The 7933-nt window shown below is 28.6% G+C and overlaps 1 non-coding gene across 1 annotated transcript; it reads left to right on the forward strand.

The window, feature by feature from the left end:
• The first annotated feature begins 6948 nt into the window (after positions 1-6948).
• Positions 6949-7070, forward strand: LOC128289565 (small nucleolar RNA Z266). The gene has a single exon (XR_008279211.1). It is a non-coding gene; the product is annotated as a small nucleolar RNA Z266 (small nucleolar RNA).
• The last annotated feature ends 863 nt before the right edge of the window (positions 7071-7933 follow it).

Consider the following 7933-nt stretch of genomic DNA (forward strand, 5'->3'; position numbering starts at 1 on the left):
ACATTCTTCGTTATTATCTTGTTATTATCTGCTATTTTTGTTGTCATATTGTTGTTGTTTGTTGTTTTGTGCTCGTTTACGCCTATTTATTTTAAGAATATCCTGCTTTTTCATGCCCAAGATTTTACCAGAATTGCCTCTTGCTTGACTTTCATGCATGATTCTTACCTTCTAAGGAAGTTATGATTTTTCCATAATTGATTCCATCTCCACTGCTTTTATTTTTATTAGGCTAAAAATAATTGTGATTAATAGGTTAATTCTATCTTGCTTTTCGTAAAATTGATCAAGTTTAATATAAAGTGAACACTTAAAATGATTGCATGCTTAATTAATGTTCATGGCTATTAGGTGATTATTGAAACTTATTTTTGACACTTAAATTTTTTTCTTTCCTGATTTCTCAAGAATTTTAAATATCGTTTAATTTTTAATAAATGTTTTCCATGGTTATGAGTACAGCTTAGATCGTGACTGACTGAGTAACCGGGGTAGGGTGCTTGGGTTGTCATTCTACTTCGTGTCAAAAGGTTGTGTGACGTGATAAGTAAAACTCCGCTAGTCGAGGTTATAAGTATGGCTCAAATCGTGACTGACTGAGTAACCGGGGTAGGGTGCTTGGGTTGTCATTCTACTTCATGTCAAAAGGTTGTGTGACGTGTTGGGTAAAACTCCGCTAACCGAAATAAATAATTTTAGGAGTATGTTAATGAAAGTAACCGGGTGGGTGCTTGGGTTGTCATCTCTCTTCGCGTCAAAAGGTTTAATATATTCCTAAGTAAATAAATAATAATAAAATCAAAAAATAAAAAAAAATCAAAAAAGGAAAAAAAAGAAGAAAAAATAAGTACTAATAAAGTTGCACTTGGGGACTAAAGGAGGAAATAATTAAGGTGTCTTAGTAGGTTTGGTAATTTACCTAAATGGCATAACTCAAGTCGATCTTAATTTTGTGTGAAATAATTGGAATACTTTTTCTGCTTTTACTTAAAGCAAGCTTAGAGGTCTCTTTATTTTTCATATGCGTTTTTAACTAATTTTTATGAAACTTTGGAGTGGTATTTCTTTTATGGCAGAATCTAGCTTTCATAGTTGATAGGAACCATACTTGAGGGCAAGCATGGACTAAGTAGGGGGAATTTGATAATACTCTAAAATGATGTGTTTTTATATATTAATCATGTGTTTATTTTGAGCTTGAGCCTACTAATTTGAGCTATTTATGTCTTTTTATCTTTTAGGGACTAAATTGGAGGTGAAAAGTAAATTCAAGGGGAAAAGCGTCAATTTGGAGATTAAATGGGCCAATATGCAACGTGGGACAAATATGGTGCCAAAAGTGCAAACATGGAAGGCACAAGGACTTAAAAGCAAATAGAAGAGATTTTATTTTGGAAGACTCTATTTTATTTTATTCTATTAGGATAATTAATATTAAGATAATTATTAGGATTATTCAAATTTAGGATTTTATTTTAATTATCTTTGTTTATCTTTAATTAAATGTATTTATCTTTTTAGAATTTAAGTTCAATTAGACTATCTCCCTAGCACTATAAATAGGGGGTGAAGTGACTCTATTTAGGGCATCTTTTTCTGTAAACACTCTCCCCCAAAAGTCTTTTGTTCTTTCATATTTCTTTTCAATAAAATTTCTTTTTCCATATTGTTATTTATTTGCTTTCCCTCAATAATCATGAGCCACTAAAAAACCCTTCTAGCCAAAAGTTGTCAATATTTCCCTCAAAAGGGTTCTTGAGGCCTAGAATCCATACTTAGCCTTCTTGCCAAGTATTCATCGTTTCTCCGCACTACGGGCTGACGCTTCCGTCCATGGCCCTTAAGAAGTAAGCTTTTCAGCATATGCAAAGGCGGCCGCTTTGTATGTTTTGGAAGGACTGCATAGTCAGTTTGTTAACTTACTGCGTCAGGCATTAGGGGTTGGCGAGCCAAAGAGACAAAATGGCGTGAGATTCGCCATTGAGAAGCGTTGATCTAGCATAGATTACTGGCTAGAGTCGTTCCCTAAAATTGTAAATCTAATCTTTGGAGCTGGTGGTCGAGGCGTCCTCTTCCACTATAACTGGCTTACTTGAGTCGAGAAGGATCATCCAAAAGCCAAGGATTGAGCCCAAGGCGAATGAGACAACCGGATCTTGGAACTTTCCCATAAGAATTTCTTTTCTCTTAAAACTCTCTTTATTATTTTATTATTTTGTAATCATAATTTCAAGAAACTTTAAATTCTTTTTATTTTATTTTCGCTTCAAAATCAATTCTTAAATTCTTTTTTTTTTTTTTTTCAGAACGCAGTTTTCTTGGGCACATTCTCGCCTGTGATTTGAGAGACAAGCATTCGTATAATCCGCCCCGAGGATTCAACCCTACTTCCCCTTTACTATTTCTTTTTCATTATTTTACAGGGAATAGGATATTTTTTTTGCTCTCAACGACCGCATCATTAACAAACATTAAGGTTTTTATCTATTTTGAGATGATTTGACAATAAATGTAAATTCAAAAGCTAAAAGAGGTGAAAAATTAAATGGAAGGCTAAATTGACTTATTTTATAAAGTTAAAGGACCAAAAAAGTCATTATACCTTTTAATTTTAGATTTGATATAGCTTCATCATAACATGGCTCGTCAAAACCATCTATTAACTACAACATGGTTTAGCCTTATAACCAAGGTGAAGTTAGGAAATGGTTTTGGGGTAAAAATGAATAAACTTTTTTGAAAGGATTAAAATATAATTTTATCAACTTATGATTTCTTAAACACTAAAGGGATTATAGAAGCAAATTTTCATTTTCGAGGTCAAGGTTGCTACCTACCCTCTCCCTTCGCCCTTGTTTATAACATCGCCATTCGGAACAACACACAATTTGCTGAAGCTTGGCTTTATAGCCTCATAAAGTAAACATCTCTTGAATGTCTCGTCATACCAAATGAGTCCACACAACTCTTAGAAGATATATGAAAAAAAGTTTTTAATGACACACTTCAATATGTCATATCTTAACTTAATAAACCCTTCGCCTAGTCCCTTCAAGTCCACCCTTATAATGCTTTCAGTTGAAATGCGCCATCCTACCACTGCATATATAGAATAGAGAACTTAATGGCTACAAACCACGCTCAACCAACCTTCCTTTATAGATATTCCTCCTTAATACTGATGCAAGGAAGAGGAGGCATACATAATCTATACTCTGCTAAAACTTAATCTCAACATTCTCAAACCATCATTCTAACAACTTTTCGCATCTTTTACGGTGTGAATCACCTCATTTTAATAAGTTTCTATGAGCTTTTTTATTTAAATAACCCAAATAATTTAATTGAGTACCAAAATGACCCACTTTTTTAATTAAACACCAAAATGATCTAAAATCTACAGTAAAAGTTGGTGGAGCCAAATTATATAGCGCCACCAACTTTCCACGTCAGCAAGGAGCATAAAAAAATTAACTTTTTGGTTGAGCCATGTAAAATGGCGCCATCTGTATAAATATCATGGAAATACTTCAAGTTCTAGGAAAATAGGGGACTTCAAAACAATTTTCCATTTTCTAGTAGAGCCAACTTAAATAGCGCCACCAGACCTGACACTTGACACCCTTCTTTTACTTTTTTATTAACTTTTGTCTTTTTCTTTAATTTTTTTAAGTTTTATATTTTTTCTTATTTTATTTTGTTTATTTATTTTATTTATTTTTTTTGTTATTAATTTTAAAAATTTTGAAATGTATATTTGAAATGTTTTATAATATATATTTTTAAAATTTTAAATATTATTTTTAATTATTTTTAAATTTTGAATATTATTATTTTAAATATTAAATATATATTTTAATAATATAAAATATTTAAATATTTTAAAGATATGACCTTTCAAATTTATTATTAGTTTTTAATATTTTAAATATTACTTAATTTGTTTTATAATATTTTAAATTATGATTTTTAAATTAATTTTAAAGATATTCGCTTTTTAATAAAAATAACCTAAAAATTTAATTAATTATCAAATGACCCTTTTTTAATTTGGCTCCACCAACTTTTACCGTAGGTTTCAAGTCACTTTCGTGTTTAATTAAAAATGAGTTATTTTGATAATAAATTAAATTTTTGTATTATTTTATAAAAAAGCCAAAATATTCAAACCATTTTTAAATTCTATTTAAAAGTTAAAAATAATATTTTATTTAAAAAGTGAAATTTGAATTAATTAAAAATTATTTATAAAGTCCCTCATTTTTTAGAATTTTTTAATTATGATTTTTAATTATTTTTAAAGATATTTAAACCTTTTAAAAGAATTTTAATACAAATTTTATTTAAAATTTTAAATGTTTAAATATTATTAAAATATATTTAATATTTAAAAATAATATTTAAAATTAAAAAATCAAAAATATATTTTAAAATTTATAAGACTTAATTTAAAAAATAATATTTAAGATTTTAAAAATATATATTATAAAACTCAAATATACATTTCAATTTTTTAAAATTAATAACAAAAATAAATAAAATAAATAAACAAATTAAAATAAGAAAAATATATAACTTAAAAAAGAGAAAAATTAAAGAAAAGACAAAAGTTAAAAAAAAAAGTAAAAAGAAGGGTGTGAGGTATACGTCTGGTGGGGTCATTTAAGTTGACTCCACCAGAAAATGAAAAATTGTTTTGAAGTCCCTTATTTTTCTAGAACTTGTAATATTTTTATGGTATTTATATATGTGGTGTCATTTTATATGGCTCCACTAAAAAATTAATTTTTTTATGCTCTCTACTGACGTGGTAAGTTGGTGGCGCCATATAATTTGGCTCCACCAACTTTTACTGTAAATTTTAGGTCATTTTAGTGTTTAATTAAAAAGATAAGTCATTTTAGTACTTAATTAAATTATTTAAGTTATTTAAATAAAAAATCCAGTTTCTATGTCTTTTATAACGTGAATTGTACCCTTTATATTCTTTAACATCAATGCTATAATTTGATTTAATGTCACATTTTAAAGTAATCAAATGAATTTACTCTGGTCAAACAAGTGGTTGACTTTTCTTGTTTCCTTCTCAAAGAGTTAACTTGTAGGGCACTATGAATCCAAAAAATCAATTAGTATTTCTTTTAGGAAGTCAAGTATAAGTATATTCACAGTCGGAATATATAAATAATACACCCCAACTAAATATTATAAAGTAACTAAATATTATAAAGTGTGTTGATATAATAATTAGAATATTTTCAAATAAAATATATAAATTTAAATTTAAATTAGAATAAATTTTAGATTAATAACCAACATATTATTTACACAAGATGAGATTCGAATATAATATCTCAAAATTTTGAAAACCACAACTTTATCGCCAAACAAAAACCTTGTTGATATTTTTTGAATTTTTTTTTTGGTAGAAAAAAAAAAGACAAACAAAACTAGTCTAATTTCCATCAATTACATCAGACATTACGTGATAAACATCAATTTCCAATAGATGTCGCACATAGATCGAAAGTTCATCAAGAATGATCAATTGGTTCAAGATTTCCTTAGCCAAACAATCAGGGACTCTGTTGCCATTTCTTAATAAAAGTCTAAGCTTCACTTGCCAATCCTTAGTAATCCAAGTGTGGAGCAATCCGACTTTCGTTATATTGTTTACACAAGCAAAACCAGAATGCAAAATTTCCAATAAGAGAGCATTGTCGGTTTCCACTTCCACCTGTCGAAATCCCCGTTCCCAAGTTAGTTTCAACCCTTCAAGCATTGCCTTAGCTTTTACTTGAAAGATATCAACCAAGCCTGTCACCATGCCAAATTAGTTTTTATTAGATTAACATTTTTTGAGTAAACTACATTAGTAGTCGCTCAATTATTAGTATTTTTTTTTTATTATCCAACTATAAAAAGTTACAACATGGTCACTCAACTATTAGTAAATATTTTTAGGTCAACCAACTATGAAAAGTTACAAAATGACCACCCAATTATGCAGTTTTGTGTTTTTTATCACTGGTTGGCTAATGGTGCAACTTTCAAAATTGACATAATAGCATTTTTAACCTTCAATATTTATACATTATGTCAATTTAGTCTTTTTTATTTAAAAAAAAAGCTCAACATTTACACATTGTATAATTTGTTTGTTTTTTTTTTTTAGTTTTAGTTTTACTTCTCTTTGCAACCCTTTTACCTAAAGCTAAAAAATCAAATTTATTAGCTAAATTTGATTAAAATATACAAAAAGGAGACATCTCTAAAATTCAAGATAATAGTTTTCATCTTTTCTCAATAATTTTAAAAATAACATTCAATGTCACAAAAATGAAAACAAAAGTGCAAAAAAAAATTAAATTACACAATGTGTAAATGTTAAGAGTTAATTTTTTTTAAAATAAAAATTAAATTTACATGATTTATAAATATTAAGAGTTAAATTTTTATTATTCCAATTTTAAAAACTTCCATAATTGGCCTATTGGTGACAAAAAAAATAAAATTAAATATTTGGGTCGTCGTAAAAGAAACCTTTGATTCTCAACAAGCCCGCCATTGAAGCTCTCAAAGCCCCAACATTTCTCTCTTCAACTCTTATATACCTCAATAAAGTCCCCCAGAATCCAGCCCAATATCCCCACACCATAACCAATTGATAGATTTTGTTGTTTGATAAATACAAAAGCGTAGCTCCTTAAGGTCGCCTTTCGTTTTAAATCCATGGAAGCGCTTCGAGTCATAGCTGCGCAACATTAACCATTCTCCTGAGTTTTCTCTTGAGGGTTTTCCTCTTTAGATTTCCCCTTGTTTTTTTTCCCTACTGGGTTTTTCGTTATTGAGGCGTTTCTTGTTTTTGGATTTGTACCCTTCCCCTAAAATCTGCCACCCATTAAGCATAATTCTTAGTGTGGTTCCAGTTACGGAGGAAAAGAGTCTAAATGCCAAGAGTGATGAATCAATTAGATGTGTGAATGGGGGTATTGAATTTATTTTCTTTTAATATTTCCCATCTTGAATTCAAACTTTCGAGGCATTAGAATTTGTCTGACTTGCCATTGTTTCAAAGAATGAATGACTTCCATTTGTTCTATTTTCTTTTCCCGCATAGGTTTCTCATTCACATTGATGGTTTTAAAGACTTTGAATCGTGTGTGGCTTGACTTGAAAACTTGAATTTGTCAGTCAATTGAGAAAGTTTTTGAGGTTCCGGCAGCTGGATTGTATCATAATGAACCATCAAATTTCCAAACCCTAAAACACTTGAGGATGATTATATATAAGTGAGCTTCAAGACTTGAAAAAAATATTTATAATTTAAGGATTGTTTCGTGAAAATTTTGTTTACTGAAAAAAAGTGATTTTAAATATATTATTCCAATTACTATAATTTATTATAATAATAAATTATTTAATATATTAATATATAACATTAAAATTTAAATAGTATGTTAATATATTACTTAATTACGAAAATGGCTCAAGTGAAAATTATATATAAAAATAACTTGAAATTTATCTTGTCCGTCGCTATCACTTGACACATTGATGGCATTGCCTCCAATAATGAGCCAATGATTGACGTTTTTTAAAAAAATTGGTCAGGAAAAAATATTTAATGAAAAATTTAATAGAAATTAAATAATAACTCTAAAGTTTGTGATAATTTTTGTAAAAAATCAATATTTAATGGGAACTTTAAAGGTGGCACCAATCAGTAAATTTTAATTTCTTTTTGTATCGCCAATGAGGGATGCTTTTGGCCAATGCTTACTTCACATATGGTTCTTATCTTCTTAGTCACCATTAGTAGATTGAAAAACTCAGGAAATGAAAACTAAAAATAAATAATCCATGAGATAGTGTGAGAAAGAACGAGATATGAGAGAAAGATAAAGCTACAGGAGAAGGAAAATAAAAAATG

Source organism: Gossypium arboreum, chromosome 2 (assembly GCF_025698485.1).
Source record: "Gossypium arboreum isolate Shixiya-1 chromosome 2, ASM2569848v2, whole genome shotgun sequence".
Taxonomy (NCBI): Eukaryota; Viridiplantae; Streptophyta; class Magnoliopsida; order Malvales; family Malvaceae; genus Gossypium; species Gossypium arboreum.